We start from the raw sequence: 8564 nt of genomic DNA, 5'->3' as shown, positions 1-8564 counted from the left end.
TGATAAAATAGCCATCAAGGAAATGTGCCACTGAGAAAATCTAACATGGTCTGTCTTCAAAGAATACATTTAAAATACAGAAACACACACACATGCACAGGCACACATGGGAAGAAGAGAGGGAAGAGGGGAGAGAAAAAGAGAGAGGAAAGCTGGAAGGAGGAATTAATTTTAAAAAGACCTTTGAAACCACATTTAAAATATATGAAATTCCTAACCAGAGTAATCATCACTTCCAAATATGGCTGAGTGTTGAAAAGTCAAACCAAGAGGTCTCTTGTTTGTTCTGATAGTGGGGTGCTGGGGTGGGGAAGGGATGATGGTGTTGCAAAAATTACCCAATTCTTTAAGGGGGTCTAGTAATTTTGCTTTTTTTAATCTTACAGCTTGGATGAATGGGTTTATAAAACTAAAAGGAAGAAAGTAGAATTCTGACAGGCAGTGGGAGGGGGCTGACTCTACGTCACCTTCTTATGTTGTCAGACAGGAGGAACTCATGGTTCGCAGGGTCGTCATCCGAACACTCAAGGGGTGTGTGTGTGTGTGTGTGTGTGTGTGTGAGAGAGAGAGAGAGAGAGAGAGAGAATGTCGGGGGGAGCTAGCTAAGGGGAGAAACTAGAACTAATGGCTATTCCATTACAGAAACAGAGATACCTCCTGGAAAAATCCTTCCTTCTGTTTTTGAATCCATCACAAATTGCATAAAAAAGGCCATTGAACCTTTAAGAAACAGCAATAGTCTCCTCAGGAAATAAGTGAAAAACGCATCATATTTAGGGACACAAAGAATGACTCTTCCAAAACAGACTTCCACAGTGAGAATAGCCACTTGCCTGTGCCTGGGATGGAACAGACTGCAGGGTTATCACATTCAGGAAGAGTATGAACCATACTGCCTGGGTTTAACCTGGCTTCCTCACTTACTTTCAGAGTCCTGTGGCCTTAGGACTGTTATCTAACCTTTCTGGGCCTCAGTTTCCTCATCTGTAAAATGGGAACAGTAACAATATCTATGTAACAGGATTTTCAAAAATATGTAAAATGCAGCCGGGCGCGGTGGCTCACGCCTGTAATCCCAGCACTTTGGGAGGCTGAGGTGGGCGGATCATGAGGTCAGGAGATCAAGACCATCCTGGCTAACAAGGTGAAACCCCGTCTCTACTAAAAATACAAAAAAAGATTAGCCGGGCGTGGTGGCGGGCACCTGTAGTCCCAGCTACTCGGGAGGCTGAGGCAGGAGAATGGCGTGAACCCGGGAGGCAGAGCTTGCAGTGAGCCGAGATCGCCACTGCACTCCAGCCTGGGCGACAGAGCAAGACTCCGTCTCAAAAAAAAAAACAAAAAAAAATGTAAAATGCTTAAAACATACCTGGAAGTAAGGCTTAAGCATCTGTTAAACAAACAAACCACTTTAATTGTAAATATAGACAGGTTGACTGAGCTGATTTCTGTTACGGAACAATTTGATTTATTAATAATGTAAATGGCAGCCATGTTTCTCTGGAAGATTGTAAGCTGCCATACAAATGAAATCTCTTGGAAATAGAGCTGTCTTTATTCATTTTATAAATAGGGAGACTGGGACATCGTAGGGAACACTTAAGCATGTACGAATCTTCCACAAATTCTGCAGAATGCCTCTCACCTGGCTGCAGGTGCTCAATAAACACTGGTGGACTGAGCTGAACTTCCAGAGGTCCAAGACCTATCTGCCCATGCAACCAAGATAGAAATGTTCTTCTTTATTCTAATTTCACTCATTTTACACATTCTAATTGCTAAGGAAGAACAGTGATATATTAGGCATACTGACCATTTTGTTTTTACAATTACTTTTTAAGCATGAGAATTATGTATGGGACACAGGGAGTACTCATCCATCGACTGGTAAGATGTTTGTTTAGAGAATGTCACTGGTCTAACAATAAATGAATGACGGATGGAAATCACCAGACACACTGCCAGAACACATTTATTTCTTACAGCCCATTAGGCCTTGGCTCCATTTTAATACAACTCAAATATCTCTATATGAGCATCACAGCTCACGCTGCAGGCAGGGCAACACACTCAAGCAGTCAAAAATCAACCATCATGGAATCTGCAAGTTCAATACTGTTGCAACCACAATGATATCATAAACTTTAGTATTCCATGTCTCAGAGTTTAACATAAAGAGCTATTTTGCTGAAAATGCAAACAAAATTTTTTTAACTTTGTAGAAGATCAGTTCTTTAATTTGGTGAAATCTGACTAAAACTTAGCTCAGCCATGGAGAGTTTTACATTGTTATATACACACAAACTTAGAGTTATCAGGTAGCCATGGCTCTGCCAGAAATTGTCAGCATAAACTTCATGGAATTTTTAATAAGTGACTGGTTTTTGATACCTAAAAAGGCAATTTCATATGGGCCACCTGATAGTTGTGTAACGTAGAACAGATTTCGAAATTCTCTAAACATCAGTTTCCTCATCTGCAAAGTGGGACACTCTTAGTACTTTCTTTATGGTGTTATTGTAAAGATTCTAAGAAATACATGAAAATTTTTTAGCATAGTCACCGTGGGTCCGTAAGTACTAAGTCATTATTTGTAGTCATAATATTAGCATCTGGTTCTGATGCTAAACTGAAAGTATGTTACTGTGACTATTTTTAAAAGTGCGTCAGGAATTAAGGGTCCGGCTCCTCAGAAAGAACCCCTCCATGCCCCAACCTGCAGAGGCAGGACACCTCACGATGCCCTTTTTTCTTTTCACTCCCTCTTCAGCATTAACAGTAGTTTCAACAAAGCAGCTGTCAGCTGGAGGGGGGTGCCAGGGCTCAGAGCAGACAAGCATATGCAGCAACTGGCATACACCTGGCTGGAAACTGCCTATGTGAGATGCTGAGGGTTCTGCTGCCCTCTGGGACGATGTTCAGCTTCTTCAGCAGCAGCACTAGCTGACATATGACAGATTTTGTTTTTTTAAGAAAAAGTAAAATATAACTCATCTAAAAGCTTTCTGAAATCCCCTTTCTGCCCACTATGGCCGACCCTCATTTCTCTGTGTGTGCGTGGGTTTTGTTTTTAACTTCTTTTTCTATTCCTAGTCAAGACAGCACTAAATGTTCTGAAACTGTTTCTTGGGCATTGCTTTTCTCTCCTCAGCTGCACTTGATGCTAAGGCAGGAGCCATGCCTGGTGCTGGGCACGTACCAGGCTCTCAGTAAACAGATGCTGAATAATTGATGCTGCAAATCCAGTTGTGAAAATGGCTTCTTGTCCTCTGTAATTTTGCACACCTTTAAGGCTGCAAGCCTTCAAAACAACAATCATGGTCCTTTTCAGCTTCCTGTAAACTCTGTCATGCTGCTGTGAATTCCAAATTCTTAATTTTATGCACACAGAGGGAAAACTTTCCAGAACCAATGATTAGACAACTTTCCCAAAGGTTCTGTTTATCTTTCATACTAAACAAATATGGTTTTTGGCAACCTACGTCTTCCACTAATTGTGCATATTGACAGATAGATATTTACATCCACAGATAGTAACAGGACAGGAACCAGTATCCAATATGGATGTGAAGAGGGCTGCCTGGACTGGGAAGGGTGAGGCCTCTCCCTGAGAATAGTTTCCCAACTTTCATCTCATGAATGGCGGTGTCCAGAGCATGACGATCAATCACATCTTCCTAGCACTGTCTAGCACTACCCCTTCACACAAAGCCATCTCTCAGGCAAGGTCTCAGTTACCCTTGTGATATGAGTGAGGGAGGCATTATAACCACTTTACAGAGAGAAACTGAGGCAAATGTGGCTCAGAGACATATGGGGGCTGCTGCTGCTGGCCATGTGGGTATCTGGGTTTTAGGTGGGTGCAGCTGTTAGGACCGGGGCACCTTGTTTCTGTGTGGTTGTTTTTCTGGTTGACCAGACTACAGTATAATAAATATGCCTCAGAGTGCCTCCATTTCTTCAAATGAAAAATGAGAGTAACACAATCTAGAGAATCAAACCATCTTAAACTCTACCCTTTCTTTCTTTCCTTTTTTTTTTTTTTTTTGAGACGGAGTCTGGCTCTGTTGCCCAGGCTGGAGTGCAGTGGCATGCTCTCAGCTCACTGCAACCTCCACCTCCCAGGTTCAAACGATTCTCCTGCCTCAGCCTCCTGAGTAGCTGGTATTACAGGTGTACGCCACCATGCCCGGCTAATTTTTGTATTTTTAGTAGAGACAGGGTTTCACCATGTTGATCAGGCTGCTCTCGAACTCTTGACCTTGCGATCCACCTGCCTAGGCCTCCCAAAGTGCTGGGATTACAAGCATAAGCCACCGCACCTGGCCTATGCTTTCTTTCTATAGGCCCTATGTTCTGACAAAGCAAATGCAGGCAAAACTAAAGGCAGAAAACAACAACAACAACAAACAAACAAAACACAAGACAGGATGAGTAATTGATACAAATGTGAGGGCAACATATTTTTAAAGCTATTTTATTTTTAAGTAGATTTGCAGAGATGCGTAAAGTCTTAATTGCATCATTAATAAGTGACAGCATTGCCATGGTGATTACTTATTTTCAGAAAAGAAATAACCATAGAGAAATCATTCATAACTCAACAAGATACAAGGTGCTGGTCAGGGACTGTCAGGCGCACACATCCCCCCACATGCAGTATAAAGCATGTTCTAATAGACAAAGAAAAATATTGGTTTGGGGGAAAAATAACTTGGTCCTTCTGCTAAACCCAGAGAATAGGCATTACAACCTCGTAATAGTCTGGGCATGGTGGCTCATGCCTATAATCCCAGCGCTTTGGGAGGCTGAGGCAGGCAGATCACCTGAGGTCAAGAGGTCAAGACCAGCCTGGCCAACACGGTGAAATCCCATCTCTACTAAAAATACAAAAATTAGCTGGGCGTGGTGGTGTGCACCTGTAATCCCAGCTAGCTGGTGTGGTGGTGGGTGCCTGTAATCCCAGCTACTCGGGAGGCTGAGGAAGAAGAATCACTTAAACCCAGGAGGCAGAGGTTGCAGTGAGCTGAGATCGCACCACTGCACTCCAGCCTGGGTGACAGAGCAAGACTCCATCTAAAAAAAAAAAAAAAGAAAAAGAAAAAGATGGGCAAAGTCATTGGTAAAATGTAAGAGCAGTGAAAAACGTGTTTTGAAACATTTATTTACACCTTTCAGTACATACAGCAACTCCTAGCAAGGCAAGAAGAAGTTTATACACAAGCCCTAATATACTCATTTAAATACATGTAAAGCATTTATTTAATACACTAACATGGACATTTATAGCTACAATAGTTAAGGCAATGTTTTCTATATGTCAGGTACTGTGCTAAGAATTTTGTGTGCACTGAAACTCACTGATCTTCACAAAACCTTATCCTTCACATAAGCATTAATATTATTCCCATTTTACAAATGAGAAAACAGGCCAGAGAAATGTCATAAGGCAGTAGAGTTGGGAGGTGAATTCAGGCAGTCTGGCTCTAGAGCTCAGGTCTTGCCACTATTTTCTTTTTGCTTAGTTATCTTTTTATTGGAAAATAACTTTCTAAAACAAATTGAAAAGGTACTAATTCCACCTTCCAGCCCCCACCCCATGAATCCAGGCTTTTTCATGGCCAGTCACACATGGAGCGAGACACAAGCTGGTACCGTGAAGAGGAGTTTGGTTGAGCATAACCTCAGCGCAACCCAGAGTTCACTCCCTGCCCAGTAAGAAGGAGCCGCTGTCTGAGCTGCTATGGGGAGGGGGGTGGTTAGGGAGCAGCGGCTGGGGGCCCTGGCTGATAACTCCCTCTTGGACACCAGCACCAAAGAGATGCTGAGGAAGAAGGTATTGGGGCAGACCCAAGAGGACTTAACTATTATTCATTATTATCCAAATGAAATGCAAGTATTATCACATTTCAGGAAACATTAAGATTAATATTTGCAAGAGAACACAATAAAAGATACAACGGCAATCTAATCACTTTTTGATCCAAAGCTACTGTTAGATACTGGTATATCCTACTTTCCGCCACCGCGCCCTGCCACTTAGTTCTTGAAATTCTCGAATGCGGCGGCAGGGAGGCGGGCGGGGCGGGCTGCAGGCGGGGTCCGGCTCTGGGGCCAGTCTGGGCCACGGTTGGGACCCAGTCAAGGGCCGGACTGGTCAGGGTTCAGGCGGGATCCGGCGTCCGAGTCCTGGTGGGCCGGCCTGGGGCAGGATCTCGCTCCGGCTGCGGGTCCTGGCCAGGGTCAGGGTTGGGCCTCCGATCCACCCCGCCCCGGGGCAGGGTTCAATCCCGCCCTTGCCGAAGTCCCTGGGGCGGGCCTGGGTGGAAGACGCGGAGGGCTCTATGTCGGGGAAGGGGCTCTGAAGACCACGTGGGGGCGCTCGAAGGGGCCTGGGGCCACCCTCCTCTCTGGGTCAAAGGTCATCGCAATGGCCGGGGAGAACTTCCTCTTCCTTGGCTCTCCCCACTTACTTCCTGATAACCTGGTAGAGCTCTCCGCGGGCTTCGAGGCTGGGGGGAGGCGTGGCAACTTTAGGCAACTTCCCAAAGATGTGCGCAGGTTGAGGGACGGGGTGCGGCGCCCCGGAGGTGGCGGCTTCTGCGACAGCGGAAGTATAAGAGCGGACCTGCAGGCCGGTTGCGAGGAGGTGGAGCGGGCGGCGCCCGCCGTGTGCCTGGGATCGGCATGCTGGGCTAGGAGGGCAGCCGCGTGTCAGGTGACCAGCGCCATGTCCAGCCAGGTTGTGGGCAGTGAGCCTCTGTACATCATGGAAGAGCCGGCGAGGCCCGACAGTCCAAAGGGTTCCTCGGAGACGGAGACCCGAGCCTCCTGTGGCCCTGGCCCCTGGTCCAGCTCCCATCCACTGCCTCCCAGACCACAAGGAAGAGGAGGATGGGGAGGGGCTGGGCCTGGCGAGCAGGGCGGTGGGAAGCTGGTGCTCAGCTCCCTGCCCAAGCGCCTCTGCCTGGTCTGTGGGCATGTGGCTTCCGGCTGCCACAACGGTGTGGCATCCTGTGAGGACTGCAAAGCCTTCTTCAAGAGGACCATCCAGAGGAGCATCAAGTACAGCTGTCTGGCCTGCAACGAGTGAGAGATCACCAAGCGGAGACGCAAGGCCTGTCAGGCCTGCCGCTTCACCAAATGCCTGCGGGAGTGCGCCTGGATTGCCTCCGGGGTGGGCGGCAGAAGTACAAGCGGCGCCAGAGGGTGGACCCGCAGCCCTTCCCGGGCCCCTTCCCTGCTGGGCCCCTGGCAGTCGCTGGAGGCCCCCGGAAGACAGCCCCAGAGAATGCACTGGTGTCTCATCTGCTGGTGGTTGAGCCTGAGAAGCTGTATGCCTTGCCCGACCTCGTGGGCCCTGATGGGCACCTTCCAGCCGTGGCTACTCTCTGTGACCTCTTTGACCGAGAGATCGTGGTCACCATCAGCTGGGCCAAGAGCATCCCAGGCTTCTCATCGCTGTCGCTGTCTGACCAGATGTCAGTACTGCAGAGCGTGTGGATGGAGGTGCTGGTGCCGGGTGTGACCCAGCGCTCACTGCCACTGCAGGATGAGCTGGCCTTCGCTGAGGACTGAGTCCTGGATGAAGAGGGGGCACCGGCAGCTGGCCTGGGGGAACTGGGGGCTGCCCTGCTGCAACTGGTGCGGCGGCTGCAGGCCCTGCGGCTGGAACGAGGGGAGTAGGTTCTACTGAAGGTCCTGGCCCTTGCGGATTCAGACTCTGCACATCGAAGATGCCGAGGCTGTGGAGCAGCTGCCAGAAGCTCCGCACGAGGCCCTGCTGGAGTATGAAGCCGGCCGGGCTGGCAGCTGAGGGGGTGCTGAGCGGCGGCGGGCAGGCAGGCTGCTGCTCACGCCACCGCTTCTCCGCCAGACAGCGGGCAAAGTGCTGGCCCATTTCTTTGGGGTGAAGCTGGAAGGGCAAGGTGCCCATGCACAAGCTGTTCTTGGAGATGCTCGAGGCCATGATGGACTGAGGCAAGGGGTGGGACTGGTGGGGGTTCTGGCAGGACCTGACTAGCAGGGGTCAGCCCCAAGGGCTGGGGTGGAGCTGGGGTCTGGGCAGTGCCACAGCCTGCTGGCAGGGCCAGGGCAATGCCATCAGTCCCTGGGAGCAGGCCCCACACCCTCCCCTCCCCCCTCCTAGGGGGTGTCAGAAGCTGGGAACGTGTGTCCAGGCTCTGGGCACAGTGCTGCCCCTTGCAAGCCATAACGTGTCCCTAGAGTGTAGGGGGCATGCCGAAGCCATAGGGGGCTGCAGGGGATGTGTGGGAGGCAGAAGCCTATCTCAGGGAGGGAAGGGGATGGAGGCCACAGTCTCCCAGTGGTTGACGCTTTTGCTACTGCTTAATCCTGCCGCCTCTTCAGAGCAGAGTGGGACTTGGAGAGCAAAGGCCCATGTCCCCTTTGCTCCTCCTCTGATCATTTGCATTGGGCATTAGTGCCCCCCCTTGAAGGAATAACTCCAAGCAGGCTCCAGCCCCTGGACCCCTGGAGTGGCCAGGGCTTCCCCATCAGCTCCCACCCAGCCTCCTCAGGGCGTAGGAGAGCACTGCCTCTAT

General features: G+C 49.1%; 1 pseudogene; it reads left to right on the top strand.

The window, feature by feature from the left end:
* Nucleotides 1-6188: 6188 nt before the first annotated feature.
* On the top strand, nt 6189-7979 carry LOC129464212 (steroid hormone receptor ERR1-like; annotated as a pseudogene).
* Nucleotides 7980-8564: the final 585 nt, after the last annotated feature.

Source organism: Symphalangus syndactylus, chromosome 15, assembly GCF_028878055.3.
Source record: "Symphalangus syndactylus isolate Jambi chromosome 15, NHGRI_mSymSyn1-v2.1_pri, whole genome shotgun sequence".
Taxonomy (NCBI): domain Eukaryota; kingdom Metazoa; phylum Chordata; class Mammalia; order Primates; family Hylobatidae; genus Symphalangus; species Symphalangus syndactylus.
Note: the sequence above shows the minus strand (reverse complement) of the source record. Positions and strands in the feature narration are given on the sequence as shown.